Here is a 25216-nt window from a genome sequence, read left to right as displayed (position 1 = left end):
ATTTATATTCCTATAAACAGTCCACAAGTTTTCCTTTTCTCCACAGCCTCACCGACACTTGTAATTTCTTGTCTCTTTGGTAATGTGAGGTAATATCTCAGTGTGGTTTTGATTTGGATTTCCCTGATGATTAGGGGTGTTGATCATCTTCTCATGTACCTTTTGGCCATCTGTATGTCTTTGAAAAACTGTCTATTCAGATCTTCTGCCCATTTTTATTGGGTTGTTTGGGTTTTTTGCTTTTTGTTTTTTTGTTTTTTTTTGCTAATATGAGTTGTGTAAGTTCTTTATACATTAGCCCCTGATAAGAGGCTAATGTCCAAATTTGCAAATATTTTCTTCAATAAGTTGCCTTTTCACTGTGTTGATGGTTTCCATTGCTGTGCTGATTTACTTTGTACTTTAAACATCAGGTTTTAAATTATTTATTGACCTGTAGGAAAAACACAATTGATAATGTCAACTAAGAGGATTCTGTAACAATGGGAAAGCAAAGTAGGAACATTAATGTGAGCATCATGAGGCACTGCTGTGTTTAGTGAGTAATCATCAGTCATATAGCCCAGGTTTTCTCTCTGTGTCTTCCAGTAAATTCTTAATTGATTCAGAGGATTACTAGATATCTCTATTCCTTATTTTTCTTTCTTGCATAAATGTGGAAAAAATTATGGTCACCATCATGTTTGGTAAAATAGCTATCTAGTTGTTTTGTTCTTTTTTTTTTTTTTTTTTTTATGATAGGCACACAGTGAGAGAGAGAGAGAGGCAGAGACACAGGCAGAGGGAGAAGCAGGCTCCATGCACCGGGAGCCTGACGTGGGATTCGATCCTGGGTCTCCAGGATCGCGCCCTGGGCCAAAGGCAGGCGCCAAACCGCTGCGCCACCCAGGGATCCCTAGTTGTTTTGTTCTTATATTTAAACCCATCAGTAGGAAGATTCACTCAGTATTCCCTTAACACATCTGAGTGTTTAATGATTCATTTGATTCAAGAGTGCAAGTAGCAATATGAGTTGTAGCTATCCTACGTATTTTAATTGATACTTTTAACTTTTGACTTTTAAGCTATGAAGCACCTAAATGACTTCAGAGTAATGAATAAATGATTTTTGCCTCCTGTTTTTAGTTGGAATATAGTGATACAATAAAGTATATCCTCAAGTCATAAAAAATGTTCATATTTATTTTCTAGTAGAAAAGTTTATTTTAAAATAGGTTAAAGTTTGATCTCTTTATAGGAACAATACAGTTGCATATACTTCTTTGTGTTAATGACTAAAAGAGGATACTATCACTGTATTATTAATTTCTCCTAATACATAATATAGTATCTATATGATTATGACCTCATGGTCATGATTTTTGTCTTTATGTAGGTCTTCTATGCTTAAGAAGAAAAATTCCCACTCCAAGACTACTGGTGTTAACCAACTGCTCTGCAAATTTGAGGTCTGGGTTAAAAGAGGAGACTATGGATGACATATACTCTAGAATGTATATCATATTATTCAGATAAGCAGAATAATACGTGGAAGTACCCTGAGTAAAATTGCACCCCATAAATCTGTAAGAACACACTGCCAGTTTTAAGAATGATCCATGTTTCATTTCAGGGGTAGTGTGCTTTACAATACAGATTACATACAGGTAGGTAGAGGCAATATGTGCAGTAGCATGGCTCCCAAACCTGGCTCATTGTTGAAATCTCTTGGCATAGCCCTTGCAACCAGTAAAATCAGAAGTTCTAAAAAAAAAAAAGAAGTTCTAGGATATATCCTCAGAATCCTATTTTAGAAATCTTTCTAGTATGGGAGCTACTACTGTATTGGCCAGAAGTCTAAGACTTGAAGTCTAAGAAGAGAAACTAAGGCTAAGTTTGTGGAGTCTCACTTTTCTCATCATTAAAAGGGGGGAAATAACCTGCTACGTAGATTAGAGTAAATCATATGTATAACCTGCTATGTAGATTAGAGTAAATCATATGTATAACACCTGCCAAAAATTGCTACTCAGAAGATAATCACTATTTTAAAAATTGATGATAGATCTTATAGGGCAAGATGAACTTCAGTCAATTGAACAGGATTTGCCAAGTAGGACTAGACAAGAGTTCAGAAGCTAAGGGTTAAGAAATAATAACAAAGGAAAATAGTGCATGAGGAAGCAGATGAGCAATTCAGTGTGATGCGGGAAGCACCAAAGTGGGCTGCAGAAATAGCGTAGATTGGAGCCATGAAGAGAGTGAGAACCAAATTGCCAAATAATGTTGATGGATCAGATTGGAGAGACAACTAATCCAAAACCTAGGGAGATAGGCCCTGAACTCTAGCTCCAGGAACCAATGCAGAGACTGGGCACCAGGGATCAAAGTCCTGGATCAAGGAGAACCAGCCACCTACATGAGTGTAGCACACAGTCTAGCATTAGGTTACTGTTGGAGCAGCCTTCCTAGATTTAGGGGATAGGAGCTGGCAGTGAGAAGTTCATAATTATGGATCATGGGTAAGCACAGGCAGTTGGACCATGGTGTCTATGATGTCACAATACTTCCCCATTTGCTTCCCATTCTGTGGATATGAAGAAACTGAACAAAAGAACATGGCAGTTGAAATCCTTCTCATATTTGAAAAGAACACGAAGAGATAGAAGAATATGATGCCACATTTTAGCTAATTAGCATAGTAGGTTTTCATAAACAAGAAATATGATGTAACAAGAATATGATGCCACAATTTAGCTAATTAGCATAGTAGGTTTTCTTTCAATGCAATGGTTGGGAAAATGGGGTGGCTTTGGATCTGAGAGAGAAAGGCAAACACTTGCCTTGTGAGGAGAGCATGAACTGGAACATGGAGGTAGGAATGGCAGTGTCCTTTCAGAGAGAAAATTGGTCAACCGACAGTTACTAATAGATTGGAAGTGAAGGAAATGATTGAAAATAGAAAAATTAGAATATTATTGCTATCCTGATTTGGGAGTTGCACTTACTGAAATTTTACTAACTGGTCCAGATCATAGGAGTATTATATATTAAATTATGCTTTTGTGTTCTTTCTATAATTTTTTGGTGAAGGAAATTTTTTGAGGTTTTGTTACATTGTTCATATGATTTTAACCCTGCTACTTAATTGTATTTCATTGTTGTTTACTCAAAGTGTTTAGGAATGCCATTTAAATGTTTAGCATGACCATTTAAATGCTTTCATAGAGTCTAGGAGCTCTTAGAGATTTGATTCTCTATTACTGCATATCAAAGATATTAATATGCTCCCACATTAAACATTATTTATATTAAATTGGCTTTTCAATGCAGTTGAATAGTTTTATATAATGTACTGTTTTGTATACATCTTATTATCAATTAATAACTATGATTTTTTTCATACTTTTTAGCCAATGAGCTTTTTAAGGGTCTTGAAAATCTAGCAAGCCCAAGATGTTGTGCTCTTAATGATTTATGGAAAAATAATTAGTGTAGGAGTGAGATTATTTTACACATGTAGGATACTCTTAGAAAAAAATATTTTAAGATTCATTATAAAAGAATATAAGAGAATGTTGATCTTTCAAATGTCCTATTTCTCAAAATAATAGGAATTAGTGATTAGTTTTTGGTTTATTTTACATTTATGTGGTTTCTCCCCTAAAGTATCTTGTAAACTTTTTAAAGGCACACTCTCCTTCTTAGACCATATTTTATCCTTAAGATCGGTCCAGTGATTTCTGCTTAGTAAGAGTTTTTAGATTAATTGTTCCTTCAGATCTAACCACCTCCTTTTTCAAAAAAATAAGTTTACTAAACTTTTGCTTATTATTGTAAGTAAAGTTCTTATGGTGGTGCCAACTGGCAGAAATCATGAAAACATGTTACCAATAGATTGATTGTGTAATATTTTAAGAATTTACTGCTGATTTTCTATGTTCTGGCCAACAGAAAAAATATTAAAAGGTCAGCATATGGGTTTTTGTATTAAAAATACCTCAAATTTTACAGTTTTGTATAATATTATTCAGTTTAATGCCAGCATTGAACAATATGTAAGAAAAGAACATCTGCCAATTCATAGACTTGCTAATAAAGTTCTGTTACAAATTAACTGGTTCATTTGTACGTATTTTCTTGTATGAAGACAATTTATCTTATAAACATGGTAAAACATAACATATATATATGTATATATATATGCAAGATCTAATCTCAGTCTACTTTTTCTTTTCAACTAAGCAAATAGGCTATATAAATCAATTGGTGTTTTCAGGCACTGTGCCACATCTGAGCCTGAGAATTACCTTAGATCTGTAACTTGAGTGGAGGTGTGAAAACAAACCAGTTCACAGCAAGTCTATCGTGAAAAGATCACAGGGACCACTCATTTCATGATTCTGGGCAGATTCAAAAAAATCACTGAGGCTACAACATTGCGTCTTCCTTAGGGTCAACTGAAAAGACAGCATTTATAAAACAGTGGAAGAATGGAATGGGCAAAAAGGGCATAAATGTCCTAAATCATTATTATATAGCAGAACTGATTTTCATTTTGAAATGGAATTTTTTTCTATAACCAATTTGTTGTTTTATTTATTTTTTATTTTTTTAAAGATTTTATTTATTTATTCATGAGAGACAGAGGCAGAGAGAGAGGCAGAAACACAGGCAGAGGGAGAAGCAGGTTCCATGCAGGGAGCCTAATGCAGGACTCGATTCCAGGTCTCCAGGATCACGCCCTGGGCCAAAGGTGGCGCTAAATCGCTGAGCCACTTGGTCTGCCCTGTTATGTTGTTTTAAAGGAAAATTGTATTACCTGCTCAAATGTCATCCATTTGGAAAAATATAGAAAATATCTATAGATACCATTTATATATACCAGTAGGAGAGATTCATTCAAAATTCTATTCTATTATATGGCAAAATTTTATCCTACTATATTTAGGAGCAAGAGAACATTAAAATCATTTAATAGTTTTTGAACTGGCAAAAACATATTATGACAAAACAAGCAAACACTTTCAGCCAGATTAATTCATTAGAGATTCTTATATGCCTTTTTTTAAAATATATTTTTTTAATTTTTTTATTTATTTATGATAGTCACACAGAGAGAGAGAGAGAGAGATCGAGAGAGGCAGAGACATAGGCAGAGGGAGAAGCAGGCTCCATGCACCGGGAGCCCGACGTGGGATTCTATCCCAGGTCTCCGGGATCACACCCTGGGCCAAAGGCAGGCACCAAACTGCTGCACTACCCAGGGATCCCTCTTATATGCCTTTATTCCTGACAAAGAAATACAAGCAAATGAATGTTATAAAGGAAGAAATAGAGCATTTTAATCATAGCTTTTGATATATTTCTTTAGTAGGTTTTGGTTACATCTAAATATTTCTCAATAGGAACAACATAATTCATTAGATTTTTGCCTGAGTATGTGCAAGAAAATATATATTTTTTTATTCCTTGGAGAAAAGGAAAAGAATGAAATAAAAAAATGCAAAAAGAAGCAAGAAAAAAGGTATCTGTGTGGTCTTATAGAATAATGTGATATAGAGGCCTGTGGAGAGAGAGATCCCTATGGACTTGAGAAAGTACTCCTTTCTCCTGAAAAGAGCTTAGTCTAAGTAAAATAAAGACATTCCCAAATATGGAGGCCACAGAGTAGGGTCCCAAAGTATATTTGTTGAGCTTAATTGAATAGCTTAAAATGTATTAGAATATCTGGTTCATGTTTTTATTTTTTTTTAAGTACAGTTAAAGAAATCTGTAGCTGCTGGTCTCCTTTTCCAAAGCCGCTGCCATGGAAACTACCACTTCCATGCAAGTATGACTGTTTTATTCTTATATACTTAGTGAAGTCTTTTGGCCATTTTCAACATGGTGGCTTTTCTTTCCTAAAGATTAAAGCCAAACCCAGACGTAAAAAGTCCTGTGATGAAAAACAAATGTTCGTCAACTACCCGGAATCAACGTTGAATTCTTCTGAGCAAAGGGGAAAGAATTTGAAACTAAGGACTGAAGAATTTTGCTAGACCACTATTTATGGTTGTTTATTTGTGTGCGGGTGCTCTGCTTTGTTGAAAGGAAGATTTCTTCTAGCTACAAGTTAGAATTTTCTAGCAGTAGGCTGGAAAGAATAATGGTAGGGAAGAAAATCTACATTGAAATTTTTCTTGGTAGTTAACTTTCCAGAAGAAGCATAATTTCAGTGAAGGCATTCTAGTCCTTAAGAAACCTTAATTCAGGTCTTAGAAACTTTTGTTAAATAGAGATAAAAATACTTAACCTTTCTTTCTGTGTAGCTATGAAGATTAAGTAAAATAGTATTTTTAAACTAATAATCATAATAATACTAAGAATAACTGTCATGTGCTGAATTGTATTCCTCTCACAATTCATATTTTGAAGCCCTAATCCCACTGCCTTAGAATGACTGTATTTGGAGATAGGGCCTTTAAAGAAGTAATTCAGTTGCGAAATGAGGCTATTAAGGTGGGCCTTAATTCTACTCAACTGGAGTCCTTATAAAAAGAGGAAATTTGGACTCAATAGAGAGACATCAAGCATGCTCCAACAAGAGGAAAGACCATGTGAGGACACTGAGAGAAGATAGCCACTTCAGACTAAACAGAGAGGCCTCAGGAAAAAAAAAATCAAACATGCTGATGCCTTTGTCTTGGACTCTGAGTCTCCAGAACAGTGAGAAAATACATGTCTGTGATATAAGCCACCCAGTCTGTGGTATTTTATTATGGCAGCCCCAGCAAGCTAATATAATAATGAACACAGACTGAGAATTTACTATGGTTTTTATAATTAGTACTATTTCTTGGGAGAACTGCTGAGTTAATCTGGAGAATGAATGAGGAGGATAAAGAGAGCATACTTCCACCTTTACCTATAACTTGCCAGAAGACCAGCTGCAGCTTACGCAGTTTATTGTATCAGTATTATTATTGCAAGAACAAAGAGAAACCATCTCTGACAGTAACTGACAGGGTCCTTCACAGTTTATGTTGCTTAGTTCTGAATGGAATTGACTTAATTATCAAATGAAATATGTATATTTTATTAAAGTATTCACCATTTTCCCCATGGACATGTAAATACACAAGGGAAGTTCAGATTTTTTTTTTCTTTCAAATATTGTGATATTTTGAGCATGGAGTGAATGAAAATGAGCATCCATTCCATAGGATATATTTGTTTAACATATTCTTGCAAGGCATCCTTTATACTGGCCTGACTTAGAAAGTTTACTACCCTTTGCTCCCTGTTTAAGTGTAGGTACAGTCAGTTTTACTTCCTTACATTTTGATATAAATTTCTCTATTCTCATGAATATGGATATGTTTATTCTTTCATTCTTGACAATCAGAAAGAAGTCTGAATCCTAATTCAAAATGCAAATTTAGTCAAAAAGGGGGAACCCACTAAATAAATGCACAATAGTATTATGATGCTCTAAGAATGCCATTAAAATTTCTATTGGTTAAGATTTCTGCACGTATATATATTTACATATGCATATATATCAATTACATATTAGAGATAAGCCATACTGTATGTTTATCTATTATCTATTTTCTATTGTATCCATTTTAGCATAGGACATAGATATAGATTAGGTAATGATTAACTCTACAAAAATTAATTTAAATGATAATTCCTTCAATGAGGTCACACATATCTAAGGTTGCAGGTACCAACCTACATGTTGTTTTCACTGATCTTTTCCTTTAAAGATCAAGTAACATTACCATTTACTTTTTAGGCAGTTACTTCACTAATATCTTGGCTCACTTACCTAATAGAGCAAAGAGCAAGAATTGAGAAACCCAATGAAAGGCACATTGACTATAAACTGTGGTAATGCTAGAATTCCTTAAAAAATCAACCAAGTAACGCTTAGTTATACACGTTACTAATGCCTAGGGACATCTTAAATTTGCAGTATGTGTACCCTAGTTTATCCGAACTTTAATTGAATAAGGCGTACTTTGTAATCTGCTTGTTTTGGTTGCTGTTAGTTTTTTCATGACCCTTCTAGTTTTTTTTCCATGGTCTATTAGTTTTTTATGTTTGTTAAAACACAGGTTTAATCTCAAAATTACATCATTTAAACCAAGGAACAGAAGTCTTTCATAGAATATTCTAGTATACTAAAATTGTGGCAATTTTGTGTTGTCTCTACTGTGTAAAATAAATTTTGAAAAACCCCTAAATTCATTTTTTCCTTCTACTCTCATATATTTATTTTAAAATCAGCTATTGTTGCTTATATACCTGGGTAGGATAGTAATTTTTGTGTGTTAAAGAGTTGGAGAAAAAATTAAATATTTTTGGCTTGGGATTGGAATAAACTATTTGGAAATATAAATCAGTATAAACAAATATTTTAAGATCTTCTAGGTACTTAATGCATAATAGAATTGTAGTAGTGTTTGTTGGATGAATAAATGAGCACTACTTTTAAATGTAACTATCATAATTTAGACAAATCCCAGATTTTCAGTTTATCATTTTTAAACAATCATATATGGGGCCTACCACATTTACACATGTTTTGTCTGGTAGATTTTTTTTTTCAATTAATAGCTTATTTGTAATATCGTGGTGAATGTAGCAGTTTGTTGAGAAAAAAAAGTTTCTTTTTTTTAAGATTTTTTTTTTATTTGGGAGAGAAAGAGAAAGCATGGGGGTTGGAGGAGGAGACAAGAGAGAAGGAAAGAGAATCTTAAGCAGACTTCATGCTGAGTGCAGAGCTGGACACAGGGGCTTGATTACATGACCCTGAGATCACCAACTGAGCAGAAACCAAGAGTCTCATGTTTAATTGACTGTGCCACCCAGGCATCTGAGAAAAAAGTTTTGAAAACTACTCAAAAGTAGTTGAGTCACACACTGTGACTTGTATCTACATTCCATATGAAAACAGATAAACTTCACTCTTATTGAAAATATTTGCCTTGAGGATCTAAGAACACTGGATCTGCCATTCTTGATCTGTTCATTCTGAGTCTACTAGCTAATGACAGTAATTGTGGTGGTCATATGGAAGAGTGTGTTTTTTCTTTCTTGACCCCATCCTCAAAAGTAGAAAACTAGGGGATCCCTGGGTGGCTCAGTGGTTTAGCGCCTGCCTTCGGCCCAGGGCATGGTCCTGGAGTCCCAGGATTGAGTCCCACATCAGACTCCCTGCATGGAGCCTGCTTCTCCCTCTGCCTGTGTTTCTGCCTCTCCCTCTATCTGTGTCTCCAGTATTCCTGATGAACATGGATGCAAAAATTCTCAACAAGATACTAGCCAATAGGATACAACAGTACATTAAGAAAATTATTCACCATGACCAAGTAGAATTTATTCCCGGGACACAAGGCTGGTTCAACACTCGTAACAATCAATGTGATTCATCATATCAGCAAGAGAAAAACCAAGAACCATATGATCCTCTCAATAGATGCAGAGAAAACATTTGACAAAATACAGCATCCATTCCTGATCAAAACTCTTCAGAGTGTAGGGATAGAGGGAACATTCCTCAACATCTTAAAAGCCATCTATGAAAAACCCACAGGAAATATGTCTCTCATGAATAAATAAAGTAAAATCTTAAAAAAAATAAAGTAGAAAACTTGCTTCAAATTCCTTCCTTTCTCCATCTCTTCCTTCCTTTCTCTTTTTTCCTAGACAGCATATACGAATATCATTTTATAGATTCATCATTGTTATAAATACATACACAAAAACATTATTTATAAGAAATGTTTTGTTTTAATATATTGAAAGCTTTCTGATACAAACAATTGTTTCTTATTAATTTTGTTCCCTTTGTGTGTCTATTACAGGGTTCAGAATTAAAAGCAGATACTAATATCTGTTGAATGAATCACTGGCCTGAATATCCTTCTGAGATGAAGTATTCCATTATTAGCTGTATGTGGTAATGCTTAATTTCTTTTAAATTTATGCCTTCAAATTTTTAAGCATAATTCCCTAACCCAATATTCTAGAATTAGGTAACATACCCTATAAGTACTATTTATGTGTTTTTAGGAAATCCATAAATATTTGACTATATCTGGAATTGATCATATTAAATTTCTTCTATTAAGAAAAATGGGCAAAGATTGAGTGTAGTTGTGGAAAAATAGAAATGCTATTTGTAGACCTTAATTTGCAGTTTGACAGATGTACATCCTAAGGATAAAATGTGGTACTGCACTTTATGAACATGTTAAATACTTGAAATAATAAGTTGCATATATATGCGACAATTCCTAGAGCTAGTTGATATGTGGTTAATTAATGAGAAGAATGGTGCAGATAGTAGTAAGTGCCCTAGGAGTTCAAATGCTATAGTCTGGAGAGGTAAGAAAATTTTCACTGAAGGAGGTGGGACTGAGAAAAGTTGTGAAAAATGCTTAGAAGCTGATGGGACGTTATATGGTTCAAATTCCTGGGAAGTTGCTACCAGCCTGGGAATACTATCAACTACCCCTAGCCTTGAAGCCATGGAGTCTTTGACTATCCATGGTCAAATTCTTTCGAGCCTTGTGGGACTCTTATCTAACAAGCTTCCATATCACTGAGGGTAGTGTTTCTGTTCAGATTAATAGTTCTCGTTGCCCTTCTTTCTCCAAGACATAGATCAATGCTATCATATGTCATATCCCTGTTTAGCTCAGTCATAACTAGAAATTTGATTACAAGACATTCATGTTCACAAAAACACAAAACTCCATGCTGGTCTGACCAGCTCTTAATTTTCCTCCTACTCCCATCCTATTTTCCTTTAAAACTTTTGTTCTTTATCAGAAAACTACCATATATGTTCGATCTCTTCTAGGAACATTCTTTATATTATTGTCTTATCCAAAAAACTGCCTGTCCCTTTATACTGTTAGCTTTAATGTGGGCCTCTCAAAATAAGGCTGCTTTGTTCTTTCTCATACTAAATGAGGTATAAGAGGTTGGGTTGGTGTCCTCTTTTATTTCTGTTTCCACTACTTCCTCTTTATTCCCCCTCCTTCAGACACCTACTACTGTTCTTGAGGTTCATGCCACTTAATTATATCCCTCCTCCATTTTTTTCTGTTATTCTTGTCTATTTGCCTACCTACTAAAGCTCTTTTATTCAAGAGTATAGATTCCTAAATCCTGTGTATTTGTGACTTCAGTATCCACATAAATAAATCATTCAGAATGCTACCTTTTGGGTTTTTTGGTCTTATCTTCAAATTTCTTTTTATTTCTCTTGGACAGCCATTTTTATACTGTTTTTTTTTTTTTTTTTTTTCAGCCCAGAAAATATAACACTTCTGTAACCTTGGTTTTAAATATCTCGTTTTCCCATACCACCATCTATTTTTCTGACACTTTTATTCAAGTTTTTCTATTGTCACAATTCAAATATATTAAGACTGTAGACTCTACCTACATCTTTTTAGTGGTCAATATATGTCAATATGTCAAAATACCTTATTGAAAAAAATAAAGTCAAATGTTTTCCATATGGTTGGTTCATGGAATTTGTGAGAAGTGATATTTTTTCTTTTTTTTTAGTGCATAGTCATCAATTGTTAGATACCACTTATTTTGCTGATGCCTCACTTCTAACAAATGAAAATTTAGTTATACTATCTTTTAAATTGCATAAATAACTTTTAACAGTTATTACAGTAATCTTAAAATCTGTATAATTAAATAAAATCAGGGTGCCTGTGGCTCAGTCACATAAGCATCTGCCTTCAGCTCAGGTCATGAAGAGGGGAGGGGTTACGGGTAGAGTTCCTGGGATTGAACTCTGCCTCAGGCTCACCACTCAGCAGGGAGTCTGCTTCTCCTTCTCCCTCTGCCCTTCCTCCCATTCAAACTCTCCATTTCTCTCTCAAATAAATAAATTATTTTTAAAAAGTTGTAATTAGGGATGCCTGGGTGGCTCAGTGGTTGAGCGTCTGCCTTTGGCTCAGGGCGTAATCCCAATTTGGGAATCAAGTCCCACATCCAGCTCCCTGTAAGGAACCTACTTCTCCCTCTGCCTATGTCTCTGCCTCTCTCTCTCTCTGTGTCTCTCATGAATAAATAAATAAAATCTTTTTAAAAATTGTAATTATGTTTAGGAAAAGAAAATAAGAACCTAGAAACCTCTGTACAGAAAAACAAAAAAGAATACTTTTAATATTGCATTTGTCCTGCTGAGCTCAATTATAATAATGTGTATGAAAATAAATTATATAATTTATACAAAATACAATAAACATTTATTATTGCTATTATTTAGGTCAAGAAGAAATGCAAACTTAGGTAAATTAAAATAGAAGTTGAATAATTTAGCATATTAAATATATAAATCATATTTACTGGCATGGTTGTGTGTGCACGCATGCATGTGTATGTGTGTGGGGTGTGCGTTTGTGTACTGTTTATTTATTTATTTTAGAGAAAGATCGAGCATCAGCAGGGGTAGGGCCAAAGGAAGAGAGAGAATCTTAAGCAGGCTCCACTCTAAGCTGGACTCAGGGCTCCATCTCAGGACTCTGAGATCATGACCTGAACGAAAATCTAGTCAGACACTTAACCAACTGTGCCCGCCCCCCAGGCACCCTTTCTTTGCCTCTTAAATATAAATATACTTTTCCTAGGTGATCTCCTCATTTGGCATAGATATAAATTCAATACTTATTCTGATGACTCTCAAATGTTTATACTTATCCCTAGGTTCTTGAACTTGTATTTCGAACTACTTATCTGACACCACAATTCAATTCTTTATATACCTTTCAACATACCTATTATAAAAGCAGAAACTCATGATTTTCCAATTTTAGTGTATGTGCTGCTGAAGTGAGCACAGAAACTCATGATTTTCCACCCTAATCTCCTCCTTAAACTCCTCTCCTTTGTCACCCTAGCAAATGGCAGCAAAATCCATCTAGCTGTTTCTTGTGTTCCCAACCTTTCAGTAAATTCTGATTACTGTATCCTTACATTATTCTCCAAATCTGTTTACTCTCCATCTCCACTTTTTTTTTTTTTTTTTTTTTTTTTTTTAATCTCAGTTCAGTTTACTATTCTTTCTTGCCTGGAAAATAGCTTACTAATTTGTTTCTTTAGGTCTGCTATTATCCCTTTCATATCATTCCCATAAAACAGCAAGTACGATTTTAAATTAAATCTGATTATACCATTCCTCTGCTTAAAACCCATCAATGTCTTCTAATTTTACTAAGAATATCAAGCAGCCTCATTTTCATGAGCCACAGATCACACACATTCCAGTCCCTGCCTACTTCTTTAAATCCATTGCAGGCCCCTCCTGAAATGGTTCACTATGTTGTTGATAGTCTTTCCTTTTAAAAGTTTAATGAGCCCATCGAGTTTTTTTCCAACCAGATTATTTGTAGTCCTTGTTGCTTCAGCATGGAAGTCTTCTTTTGGTAGGTTTCAATGTCAATGCCATTAAAGTTGCATTTTTGTCTTTCTTATTCATTGTTGATTTCCCAGAACCTAGAATGATACCTGTTACACTTTAGGTGTTCCATATGCATTGGTGAATTAAATGCATGATTACATTTCATCCCTAAGGTCTTCCCTTAGGGAAGTGAACTTAAAGTGATTCATTTCCTTTCCTCAGATGGGCTTTTCCTAAATACTGTTTTTAAGGTTCTTCCCCATCAAGATTAAATTGCACTGTATCCCTTATCGTTTGAATGATATCCCATACCATTTTAATTTCCTTCACAACAGTTTTTATAATCTGCAATTATCTTACTGACTTATTTCTTTGCTTATTGTCTACATCCATCAGTAGAATACAAAATCAGTGAGGGCATCTTCTGTTTTGTTTACACTGAAACTTTAATGCCTAAGACACTATCTGTACACATTAATCCTATATCATAAACCCCAGTAAATATTATGAAACAAAATTAACAAATAAATAAATGAACAAAATGAACAATATAGAAAAAATTCTGAGGAAAAAATTAGGGAAGGTGAAGTCAAAGTGATAAACAAAGCTTAGCAAGTAAATATAAATGATATGCTGTTTACCTTGTTAAGATTATTTTCTAAAAATGCCAAATAGCACAGGTTCTTATATTAACTCATCTGGAGAGTATAATTTGCTCTTCCCCTGTCTTTCTTCTCCTTGTTCTGAGCCAATTTCCTATCCATGACAAATGTTCCTCTAACCCCTGGTCATCTTGGTAGAATTTGTTTTCCAGTCTTTGATGTGGAAATTTTCAGTGGTTTTTGGAAATTTAAATAGCTTAGATTAGTCAGACAGTTTTCCTCTTGATAAGCCAGGAAGGTATTTCCCCTCAGAATTTTATCAAAATGTTTCATATGTTTGAACTTGATTCATAGCTGTCCCTATGGTTTCTATGGTTGTCAAACATTTCTACAAAAAATATTATCTACCATGGTTTTGAGTCTTTTGTGTAAGATATAATCCACTTATCAAGAAGTGCACAAAATATGAATGTAGAGATCAATGATTATCCGCTTTCCAGATTAAGAAAAAGAAAATTACAAGCAATAAGAAAAATAGAAGGAAAATTACCAGCACTGCAGAGTACCTAACCCCTCAGCATTTCCTATTTCTGTCCTTTCCCTCCTTCACTATAGTTTGGTTTGATTTAAAATTTATATAAATGGAATCATAAAATATGTATTTTTTGTGCCTGACTTGTTTCTCACAATGCTATGCCTCTAAGATTCACCTATGTTGTTATGAGTAGTAATATTTTATTCTTTGTCATTGCTGGTTTTTGTTACGCTGGACAGAAGTATCACAATTTATCTCTTCCTTTCACCGTTGATGGAAATTGGATTTGTTTCCAGTTTTTAGCTCTCGTAAATAATGCTGAAAGTTCTCCTACATGCCTCTTGAGATACATGTGCAAGCATTTCTACTGGGAATATCTTAGTAATGGAACTGCTATCTTATAAGGAATGTTTGTGTGCAGTTTTAGAAGATACTACTGAATAGATTTATAAATTCTTGGTATCAATTTAACATTAGCCAACAGAATATGAGAATTAGTTGCTCCGTGCCCTTGCCATATCTTGGTACTAAAAGTCTTTTTGATTTTACCCATTCTAGTGGGTGTGCAATAGTGACTTATTATATTTTAATTTAATTTTCCTGATGATTAGTATGTTCCACAAATTTTCATAGGTTGTCATTTGACTCTGTCTCTTGACCTTTTTTTCAGTTATGTGTTTTATTCCTTATTAATTTCATATGTATGTTTCATTTGTCCTGCATATAAGCCGTTTCTCAGTCATATGTGTTGTAAATACATTTGCTCCTTTCTTTGGCTTCTTTTTTAACTTTCTTGATGCCATTTTTTGATGAACACAATTCCTACATATTAAAGTGAACTGATTTATCACTTTATCCCTCGTTGTTAAAACTTTTTGCTTCCTGTGTAAGAAAGTTCTACTCAGCTCAAGATTGTGACTGTATGATTTTATATTCTTATCAAACTATGCTGATTTCCTTTTCATATTTATATCTACATTCTATTTGAAATTGTTTTTTTTTTGTGTGTGTGGTGTGAGGTAGGGGTTAAAATTCAATTTTTTTCCACAGAGTACCCAATTACACAAGTACCGTTTATGGAAAAGTCCATCCTTTCTCCGCTGTGCTATACGGTCACTGTGACATAAATCAAATGTGTATATTTATAGTCTCTCTGTTCTGTTCAATTGTCCTATTTTTCTATGCTTTGTGCCAATACAACATTGTATAAGTTATTCCAGCTTTATAGTGTTTTGATTTCAGTAGAAAAAATTCCACCTTATTTTCCTTCAAAAGTGTTTTAACTATTCTTTTCTTTTAATACTGTTTTTTAAAGATTTTATTTATTTATTAATGAGAGAGAGAGAGAGCGGCAGAGGGAGAAGCAGGCTTCATGTAGGGAGCCCGATGTGGGACTCGATCCTGGATCTCCAGGATCAGGCCCTGAGCTGAAGATAGTGCTAAACAGCTGAGCCACCCGGGCTGCCCTATACTTTTTTTTTTTTAGAGCAGTTTAGGTTTACAACAAAATTGAGAGGAAAATAGGTTTCTCATATCATCCCACCCCACACATGCATAGCCCCTCGTGTTATCTACATCACTCACCAGAATAATATATATATATATTTTATTTATTTATTTATTTATTTATTTATTTATTTATTTATTTAATTATTTATTTTACCAAGAATGAACTTAAAGTGATTCATTATAATCATCCAAAGTCCATAGTTTATCTTAAGGTTCACTCTTGGTGTTGTACATTCAGTCAGTTTGGACAAATGTATACTGACATACACTCATCATTATAATATTACACAGAGTATTTTCACTGTCTTAAGAATTCTTTATGCTCTGCCTACTAATCTATTCCTTCCCTTCCCCACCTTGGGAATCACTGATTCTTTTATTATCTCCATAGTTTCGTTATTCCAGAATGTCATATAGTTGAAATCATATAATATGTCACCTTCTCAGATTGGCTTTTTTCATTTAGTAATATGTATTTAAAATTCCTGCATGCCTTTTCATGGCTTGATAGCTCATTTATTTTTAGCACTGAATAATATTTTGTCATCTGGATACACCACAGTTTATCTACTGAAGGATAATCTTGGCTGCTTCCAAGTTTTCGTAATTATAAATAAATCTATTTTAAGTATCCATGTGCAAGTTTTTGTGTGGAGATATGTTTTTGACTCCTTTTGGGTAAAGAACAAGGAGAATGTATTTTCATTGCTTTATTGAGTGTGATTGAGATCCTAGGTTGGAAATAGGAGGAAAAAATTTAGCAAAGTAAATTTACCATTAAAGTTCAAAGAAATGCCTGTAATTATTTTATTTGTGCAGGCTACCCCTTGCCATGCACACATCTCTAATTCTTGCACTGAATTTGAATGTTTAGATTAAGTATAAAAACAAGTCATATTTAAGTCTCTCTTTACCTTTGTCTACTTCAGAGTAAAGTTTCATTCTTCATTTTGTCTACTTCAGAGTAAAGTTTCATTCTTCATTTTTATCCAAACAATAAGTAACTTTTGACTGCTACCTATGAGACAAGCATTATTCTACATGATGAAGATATAGCAATGACCAAAAGAAAGTAAAATCCTTGCCTTCATGGAGTTCACATTCCAGGAGAAAATATGCCAATCTCATCAATAATGGTTTTTTATCAGAATATTTTTCCTGGGAACCCTGTACCTTATAGACTGGTGGGGCTTCAGTGCCAGGAAAAGTTTATGATACAGGGGATTGGGCCCCTCCTTCAGAGTCCAGGACCTGAGTTAATAATAAGACTAGATAGAACCTGAGGAGTCTGTCCTGTGTGAGTCTTCATTTTTACCATAAGGATTAACAAGACTAAATTCACAAGATTGTCAAGGGAATTAAATTAGATGATGCACGTGAAAAAATCATTTACAAATTTAAAAATTATATATATTTATAAATCAACTTAGATCAACGTCTTTATAAAATTGACACTTTCAATATTATCATAGCATTTCTTTTCATTTTGTATATATTACTCAGCCATTAGAAATGACAAATACCCACCATCTGCTATCTTTTAAAATTTCTGTCCATGAAGATTAACAATTTTCTGTGTGGGGATATTGCACATATTTTGTACATTTATTTTGAGTATTTGTAATTTTTATGCTGTGCAAGTGGCATCTTTACATATTTTTAAAAATCATGTGGTTGTTTTTGAAACATAAATACAACTATTTCTTTATGGCTAAAAATCCCCTTTTTGAAAGTATAATTGTAGGCAAGTTTGGAACTATGTAAACAAGAAAGGTAATGCTGAATATATTGAGGATAAAATTCACATAGTTTTTTATGTTGTTTATGAATCATTCATTCATTCAAATATAATGACTACCTTTCATTTGCCATGAGAGTCAAGTGAGGATATAAAATAGTCCTGATATAATGTAATTATTTTGCAACAGAGGTATATATACAAAATACCCCCCCTCTATCTCTATCTCTATCTATATCTGTATCTATATATATAAATTATATATGTATCACTTTAAAGTATACATGCATATAAATCACTCAAGGGAGAAGCTGAAAAAAAATATCCTTAACTTTACATGGCCATATTTTTAAAATACAATCCATTTATCCACTATTTTCAAATTAATGAAAAATACTTTAACTCCTTTTTGCATTTATGAGAAATTCTTCATTTATTTTTTAAACATTTTATTTTATTTTTTAAAGTATTTTATTTATTTATTCATGAGAGACAGAGAGAGAGAGAGAGAGAGAGAGAGGCAGAGAGAGAAGCAGGCTCCATGCAGGAAGCCTGACGTGGGACTCCATCCGGGGTCTCCAGGATCAGGTCCTGGGCGGAAGGCGGCGCTAAACCGCTGAGCCACCGGGCTGCCCCAAATTCTTCATTTATGCTGTACTATTAAACCTTGATTTCATTCTTTCCTGGTAATTCCTGGAAATTTCTGCTCCGCAGAGTATTTCCTGCATTCACAGGGACTTTTTAAATTTTTATTTTTTGCAAGAATTTTTGAAAGCTATCTTTTTACTTAGAGTTGAGAATCTTGAAGTGTCTCCTTGAAGATTCAGATTTTGTTTGTGTGGAAAAAGAAGAGAACAGGAAGAAGGAATCAACCTAATCCCATTGTGGAAAGGCTACTGTTTAATCTTCCTCTCCTCTTAAAAATAATAATGCAAATCCCCACACAAGCAAATTATTTTTTCACTTTGACCTTGAACGCATCATGTATTATCTATCACTCATTAACATTATTTGTCATCCTAGAACATTTTATAGTAACACTTACATTTGGTCAACTTCCTCTAGTAAAGATTTTATTATGTTTTTATCAAGATTGTTTTACTAATATGGCAGACACTGTGTCTACAAGTACAGAGATAGAATGCCTCAAACTTTTTTCTATAGGCACACAGGATGAAAGGCTGACCACCTCCATTCAGCCGAGAATTGATTTAGGAGAGGACTGTGTTGGAGTCTAAGGTATGGCTAAGTTCACTTCTGGTTTCAAACATCTCAAAAAGTAAGGATTCCAGTGTGCTGTTGTAGGCCTTTCTTGCTAGTGGGAATTTATTCTTTTTTTTTTTTAATTGAAGCATAGTTGACACACAATATTACATTAGTTTCAGGTGTACAACATAGTGATTTGACAACTATGTATGTTATGCTATGCTCACCAGGTGTGTAGCTACCATCTGTCATCATGCAATGCTATTATAATACCACTGACTATGTTCCCTATTTTGTGCCTTTTATTTCTGTGAATTATTCATTTCATAACTGGAAGCCTGTGCCTCTGATTCCCCTTCACCCATTTGCCCATCCCCCATCCAACTCCCTGCTGGCAGTTAACCATTACTTTGTTCTCTATATTTATGGGTATGTTTCTACTTTTTAAATTTGTGTTTTTTTTTTTTAATTCCACATGTAAGTGTAACTCCATGGTATTTTTCTTGCTCTATCTGACTTATTTCACTTAGCATAATACCCTCTGGGTCCATCCATGTTGTTTCAAATGGCAAGATCTCATTCCTTTTTATAGCTACGTAACATTCCATTGTGTATAGATATACACCACACACAAACACACACACACACACACACACCCCATATTTTCTTTTTCCTTTATCCATTCATCTCTCAGTGGATACCTAGTTCACTTCTCTACTTCAGCTATTGTAAATAATGCAGCAATGTACATAGAGATGCAAACACCTCTTTGAATTAGAGGTTTAGTTTTCTTTGGGTAAGTACCCAGTAGTGGAATAACTGGATCATTTGGTAATTCAATTTTTAATTTTTTGAGGAACCTCTATACGGTTTTCACAGTGGCTGCACCAATTTACATTCCCACCAACAGTGCATGAGTATTCCTTTTTCTCCACATCCTCACCAACACTTCTTATTTCTTGTCTTTTTGATATTAGCTATCATCTGACAGGTGGAAGGTAATCTCTTATTGTGGTTTTGATTTTCTTTTCCTTGATGATTAGTGCTGTTGAGCATCTTTTAATATATCTGTTGGCCATCTTTCTGCTGTCTTTGGAAAAACATATTTTCAGTCTTCTGCCTATTTCAGTCTTCTGCCTATTTGATTTTTTTGGTGTTGAGTTGTATAAGTTCTTTACATATTTTGGAGATTAATCTCTTATTGGATATGCCATTTGCAAATATCTTCTCCCGTTGAGTACATTGACTTTTCACTTTTTTTATGGCCTCCTCTTCTGCGCAAAACCTTTTTATTTTGATGCAGGCACAATAGTTTATTTTTGATTTGGGTGGGGTTTTTTTGCCTGAGGAGTCATGTCTAGAAAAATGTTGTTAAGGCTAATATCAAAATGATAATTGCCATATTTTTTAGGAGTTTTATGATTCTTAAGTCTCACATTTAAGTCTTTAATCCATTTCTAGTTTATTTTTGTGTATGGCAAGAAACTTAAGGGTTTTGATGGATATAGTACAAAGAAAGTTTTATTCTTAAGTGAACTTACATTTTCTTGGATATATAGATAAGTAGTAATTGAGGTGAAAAAACTCTCTTTTTTCCCCCCTTTAAGATGTATGCCGGGGGGTGGGGGAGATGTATGCCAATGCAGGTGTCTCTTTGCCACTGCTGTGCTATTGATAGGTTTGTTAACACAGTCTCACCAGGGACAAAGCATTTTGTACATGGAACAGAGATACTTTAATACTACTAGTTGAGTTTTCTGGGATTTCTAACACTTCCAGTTATATATAAAGGTATTTATCTGCCCTATGTAGGAATATTAATAGCAGTGGAATTAAACAACCATTGTTAGAATTTTTTTTTTTTTTGAGAATATCTTTTGTTTTACTGAACTTCATTACAGAGGTTTCTTGCTTTATTGCCATTACTTTTTTAGGTTAATATATATTTGCACTCTGGTCAAAGGTAGAGAATGAGTTCCAAATTATATACAAACATCCAATAGGGTAATATAAAGTATTTCAAGACAGCCTCTTGGGAAATGGTATTTACTGTTATAGACTATTTATATTCCCCCAAACTCATAGGTTGAAACCCCATCCTTTTTCTCTTATGTGATGGTATGAGGAGGTGGGTCCTTTGAGAAATAATTAAGATTAAATGAGGTCCTGAAGGTGGAAAACTCATGAATGGATTAGTGCCTTTATAGAGTCATGACAGAGTTTGCTTCTTCTCTCTGTTCTCCACCATGTGAGAACACAGCAAAAAGCTGGTAGTCTATAATCCAGAAGAGGGCTCTCACCAGAACTCAAGCATACTGGCTACCTGATCTTGAACTTTCAGCCACCAGAACTGTGGGAAATAAACTACTTTTGTTTATAAGCTACCCAATACTTTTGTTATAGCAGCCTAAATGGACTAAGATATTTATTTGCCTTTTACTTAGCTATATTATGCCTGTTGTTATAAAACTGGGGAAAATATTCTTAATAAGTAATTCAGTGCATTTGAAGAGCAGTGTTATTTATCAGTTTCTTTTCATGTTTGAAATTGTCTTACATCTACCTTGATCAACATAAGTCAATGTTCTGTGGCCTAAGTATAGGCATAGTACACACCTGTTGTGGTATATACAGCAGGTGGGTCTGTACATGATGCAAGGTTCTATCTAGAAAGCTAAGAGTCATTGTGGATGTTTCCTCCAACCTCACACTACAGATGTGAACTGAAGTGAAGTGACTTGCCAAGGTCATGAGTATACTCAATGACAGTATACCCAAGCACAATATCATAAACACCAAAGTAATGTTTCTTCACAGTATCTTTGGTGTGAAGCTATAAAGAATTGCATAGGGGATGACAGGAGCAGATGACATTAATCTTTTTTTTAAATAATAAATTTATTTTTTATTGGTGTTCAATTTGCCAACATACAGAATAACACCCAGTGCTCATCCCGTCAAGTGCCCCCCTCAGTGCCCGTCACCCATTCACCCCCACCCCCGCCCTCCTCCCCTTCCATCACCCTTAGTTCGTTTCCCAGAGTTAGGAGTCTTCATGTTCTGAGATGACATTAATCTTGATGTAATTCTCTATTTATATGACAGTTGATTCCACTAAGAAATAAAGAGTGGTACCTGTATTATTATTAGAAGTTGTGTGATTTGTATTTCTTAAATACGTAGTTTTCCCCCCCCTCATAATCAGGTACCTTTTACTGTCTAAGAATTGTAGAAATAAAGAGGAAAATGTACAATAACTTATAAAATAAGTGGTGATAATTTGGTAAAAATGTATCCTGTACTTCATTTAAGCATTACTCCATTAGATAACATATAAAAACAAGAGAAGTACAATAAACCATCTGGGTTGAGGACTGTAGGAGGAGACTTGGTTGGAAGCTTATACATTAAATGAAAATATTTGTACTAAAAGAGCTTGATTTTTGTATGCATGGTGGCAGGCAATTAGTTTCTTGGCTGTGCTAACTCATGTTTTTTAATTCAAAGCTAAATATCTGGCATTCAAAAGCACTCTTAAAAATGCAATATGTAGATGAGTCTACTTAGAATACAGCAAACTAAGGGCACTGGGTAAGTTATGAAAAATCTATGTTTGTGAACCACCCTGACTTCTTTCCCTGCCCAAAACTCCCTCCATCCTCTAATGTATTTCTGTAAGGGAATTATTTTCAAGCAATCATTTAATGAGGGGTTACTATGTGGTAGATATTGTACTAGGTGACTTATATAGATTATTACATTTAATTCTCAAAACAAACAAACAAACACAGAGAGAAAGTTGGTTGGACCTGCCATGAAGCCTTTTCTTGATGTAGAACCCACTTAGAACTGACAACTCAAACCTGGTATATGTTGTTCCATTATCTTTGTTAGATTAAAAAATAGGTTGAGTCAACAGCTATAAACTAGCAACTGGAGACTACAGTGATTTTTCATAATCCTCAATGGCAGATTAAGTTTGTGGTAATGCTCAGTCTCTAAGACCTATCAAACTTCTATACCAGCTAAACAGATTTTGAAATGGACATGTGGTATAAATAACTTCTCCTGTTAAAAATATTTTGTTATGGTGCTAATTTTTTCATTTGACCCAGGAATGTGGCATCACTTTTGAATTGCTGTACTTTGAGGAGGGTGGGGAGAGAAAGAGAGGAGGCGAAGCTTTACTGAAAGCAGAGAAAATAGCTGCTATATGGAAAGGGCCATCTGACAGAAGTTGGGACCTTCAGTGAAGCTGGAGCCAATTCCCAGCATCCAACAGGGATGGACCTGGGAGGATATATACTGCCCTGAACTCATCCTTCCTCTATCCTCCCAAAGTGCTGGTGCTTCCCACTGATCAAACCAACAAGAAGCCAGAGTAGGGGGATCCCTGGGTGGCTCAGTGGTTAAGCACCTGCCTTGGGCCCAGGGCCTAATCCTGGAGTCCTGGGATTGAGTCCCGCATCGGGCTCCCTGCGCAGAGCTTGCTTCTCCCTCTGCTTCTCTCTCTGCCTCTCTCTCTATCTCTCTCTCTCTCATGAATGAATGAATAGATAATCTTAAAAAAAAAAATCCAGAGTGGGTGGCAGCTATGGGGGTATGCCACAGAAAACGGCCTCCTGGAGAACAAGCAGCAAAAAGAAGGATGGAGAGAGTATGATGAGTAGGAAAATTGATTAATGAAAATAGTCAAAATATAGGTCTTTTACAACTTAAGTACATTGCTGCTGGTTGTAAGAGGAAAATGAACAAAAGCTATAAAATTATCAAGTTTATAGGATCTCACAAATTTCTTTCAAACATGGATCTTATTCTATATTTTACTAACTCTATTCTTATATATCACTGGAAGCTCAGTTGAACTTCTGTCTCCAGTTTTGAATTCTTATAGTCTGAATCATCCCTTCCATTCTTTCAATTCTTTCTTTAAAGTGGGTCACTTGAAGTCCTTCATACAGCATGGCTACTTTTATAGCATTTAGGTTCAAAGAAACCAAAAAATAAATAAAATTAAAATACTCTGATTTGCAAGATTCTACTGGGTGAAGTAAACATCATTCCACTGAAACTCTTCCTCATTAAAAAATGGCTCATGTCTGTCTTTTTTTCTCAAGCATTGACCAGGGAGTATTTCTGTCCTTTCCTTTGGTGGGATGAAAATAATTTAGAAGTACCTTATCTCAATCCCAGCCATTTTGCAAAAGAATTATATTTGCTTTTATTATTTTCTGTGTCATGTAATCAAATATGTACCCTCCCCACAGCAGCAACAGTTCTTTTTAAATCCATTGACTTGTTTCTACAATAGAGTACTTCTGAATACTTTTTTTTTTTTCATGTCCGAAGTTGTGTATTTTACATTTACATGTTGAGAAGGAACTGGTGCCAACAAAATGGCTATGGAATGCAGATGTTGTTTTTGTTCAGTCTTGTGTTTCTGTGTGGGGTTGTTAGCCAATAGAGTTTGAAATACCAAAATCATATATCTGAAATCTAATGTATAAATCATATATCTGAAATCTAATGTATTTTGGAATCAGAAACAAGTTTTAAATGGTAAGTTAACTTGGGATTCCAAATATTTTAAGACACAATAAAATACTACCTCTTTAACCTTTCCATTTCAAAGAAAGCCCCTCACCAATCAAATGTTGTTTGCCTCACATTGAATTCTGAATAGTCCAGGGGAATTGACATTCCAAAAGAACTATAGTCCTAAAACTGGCAAGACTCCTCATTCTTTCCCAAATGTATATAAGATAGAATTTAGAAGTTTAACAACTAAATGGAAATGTAAAGGAAACTTTTTAAAACTTAGAACATTTATGTCCTCCTTCATTGTTTTGAGGATTTTGGACTACAAAAAGAATGAAATCAGCCATGGTAAAACATCTGGTTGAGTTTTGCTGGTTTTTTATATTTTAAGCTTTCCAGCTTTTCTTATTTGAATGAATAATACTTAAGTGGGATAATTGTAACTGTTCATAATGCTGATCTTTCAAAAAAGAACATCACACTGTTTATGGAACCTTAGGAATGTGGGAAATTGTTTGTCCTTCAGTAAACTTGCTGAAACATTTCTGGTTAACATTGCCTACCCTAGCAGAAATGATGTGGTTTCTAAAGTGGATTTTCTAGATTTCAGTGATTCAGACTCTCTTCTCGACCATACTCCAAGTTCAAAGTGTCTGTCAGACCATGGAACTCTTGTCCAGTAAGTG

The 25216-nt window shown here is 34.5% G+C and overlaps 1 long non-coding RNA gene across 12 annotated transcripts in view; it reads left to right on the top strand.

Annotated features, from left to right (window-relative positions):
• The first annotated feature begins 937 nt into the window (after positions 1 to 937).
• LOC102151347 overlaps positions 938 to 25216 on the top strand; it is a 115403-nt gene continuing 91124 nt past the window's right edge. For 2 of the 12 annotated variants that reach the window (XR_005382623.1, XR_005382624.1), the window contains exons 1-3: positions 946 to 2854; positions 5743 to 5812; positions 9837 to 9924. This is a non-coding gene — a long non-coding RNA (uncharacterized LOC102151347). Of the gene's footprint in view, positions 2855 to 5737; positions 5813 to 9836; positions 9932 to 11290; positions 11449 to 18950; positions 19026 to 25216 lie in introns of those variants that run through there. The other 10 variants (XR_005382617.1, XR_005382616.1, XR_005382614.1 and 7 more) reach the window with 10 other exon arrangements.

This window comes from Canis lupus, chromosome 32 (genome assembly GCF_011100685.1).
Source record: "Canis lupus familiaris isolate Mischka breed German Shepherd chromosome 32, alternate assembly UU_Cfam_GSD_1.0, whole genome shotgun sequence".
Classification (NCBI taxonomy): Eukaryota; Metazoa; Chordata; class Mammalia; order Carnivora; family Canidae; genus Canis; species Canis lupus.
This window is presented reverse-complemented; position numbering and strand designations above follow the sequence as displayed.